This window comes from Budorcas taxicolor, chromosome 11 (genome assembly GCF_023091745.1).
Source record: "Budorcas taxicolor isolate Tak-1 chromosome 11, Takin1.1, whole genome shotgun sequence".
Classification (NCBI taxonomy): domain Eukaryota; kingdom Metazoa; phylum Chordata; class Mammalia; order Artiodactyla; family Bovidae; genus Budorcas; species Budorcas taxicolor.
Genome location: NC_068920.1, coordinates 90,061,569 through 90,063,211, shown reverse-complemented (window position 1 = coordinate 90,063,211; position 1,643 = coordinate 90,061,569). Strand labels below are relative to the sequence as shown.

General features: G+C 47.5%; 1 non-coding gene across 1 annotated transcript; it reads left to right on the top strand.

The window, feature by feature from the left end:
- The first annotated feature begins 306 nt into the window (after positions 1-306).
- Positions 307-379, top strand: TRNAS-GGA (transfer RNA serine (anticodon GGA)). Its single transcript has one exon. It is a non-coding gene; the product is annotated as a tRNA-Ser (tRNA).
- Positions 380-1,643: the final 1,264 nt, after the last annotated feature.

Genomic DNA, 1,643 nt, shown 5'->3' with positions numbered 1-1,643 from the left:
ATAAGCCCTCTTGGAGAAGAGTGTCATTAACCCCACCATAGAGCTGCCAGAACTTACACAGGACTGGGAAAAAGACTCTTGGAGGGCACAAATAGAACATTGTGTACTAGGACCCAGCAGAAAGGAGCAATGACCCCACAAGAGTCTGACCCAGACTTGCCTGTGAGTGTCCAGGAGTCGCCAGTGGAGGTATGGGTTGGTGGTAGCCTGCTGAAGGGTTGGGGTCACTGAGTGTAGCAGTAAATGCATGGGATCTTTTGAAGGAGGTCGCCGTTACCTTCATTACCTCCACTGGAGTTTGGGGCTTCCCTGGTGGCTCAGAGGTTAAAGCATCTGCCTGGAATGCAGGAGACCCAGGTTTGATCCCTGGGTCAGGAAGATCCCCTGGAGAAGGAAATGGCAACCCACTCCAGTACTCTTGCCTGGAGAATCCCATGGAGGGAGGAACCTGGTATGCTACAGTCCATGGGGTGGCAAAGAGTCAGACAGGACTGAGCGACTTCACTTTCGCTTCCACTTTCAAATAGCAGGGAGGGAACACAGCTCCACCCATCAACAGAAAATAGGATTAAAGATTTACTGATCATGGCCCTGCCCACCAGAACAAGACCCAGTTTCCCCCTCAGTCAGTCTCTCCCATCAGGAAGCTTCCGTAAGCCTCTTATCCTTCTCCATCAGAGGGCAGACAGACTGAAAACCACAATCACAGAAAACTAACCAATCTGATCACATGGACTACAGCCTTGGCTAACTCAGTGAAACTATGAGCCATGCTGTGTAGGGCCACCCAAGACCAACGGGCCAAGGTGGAGAGTTCTGGCAAAATGTAGTCCACTGGAGAAGGGCATGGCCAACCACTTCAGTATTCTTGCCTTGAAAACCCCATGAACAGTATATGCCTTCCTGTGAAAGAAAATGTCATCACGTATTGTCTTAGTCCACTAGGGTACTGTAACAAAATATCACAGACTGGGTGGCTTATAAACGGCAGAAATTTAGTGTACACAGTTCTAGAGGCTGAGAGTGTGGTTCAGTTCAGTTCAGTTGCTCAGTCATGTCCGACTCTGCGACCCCATGAATTGCAGCACGCCAGGCCTCCCTGTCCATCACCAACTCCCGGAGTTCACTCAGACTCACATCAGTGTGGTGGGTGAGGGCCATTTTCTGGGTCATGGACTTACTGTTGTGCTTTCACGTGGTGGAAGGGACTAGGGAGCTCTGTGGGATCTCTTTTAGAAGTTCTAATTCCACTCATGAAGGTTTCCTCCCTTGACCTAATCATCTTCCTAAAGCTTCACCTGTTAATACCATCATTTTTAGGGGGTTAGAATTTCAACATATGAATTGGGGGAGCGGGACACAAATCTTCAGACCATAGCACTAAGTCTTCCCAAAGAAAGCTTGAATCTAATCATGTTTCTGGATCCAGCAGCCAATATAAAGGAAATGAAGAAGACAAAAACTTGTTGAACCATGGGTGTACAGTCAGTAATGTTTAGAATGTAAGAGAGTGTACAGGTTAAGTGATCTGGGTTCCTTAACAGATAAGGTGTAAAGGAAAGGATTGGAGGAGGAACCTATAGATTAAAAGAGACTTGAGAAATTTGTATGCAGGTCAGGAACAGTTAGAACTGGACATGGAA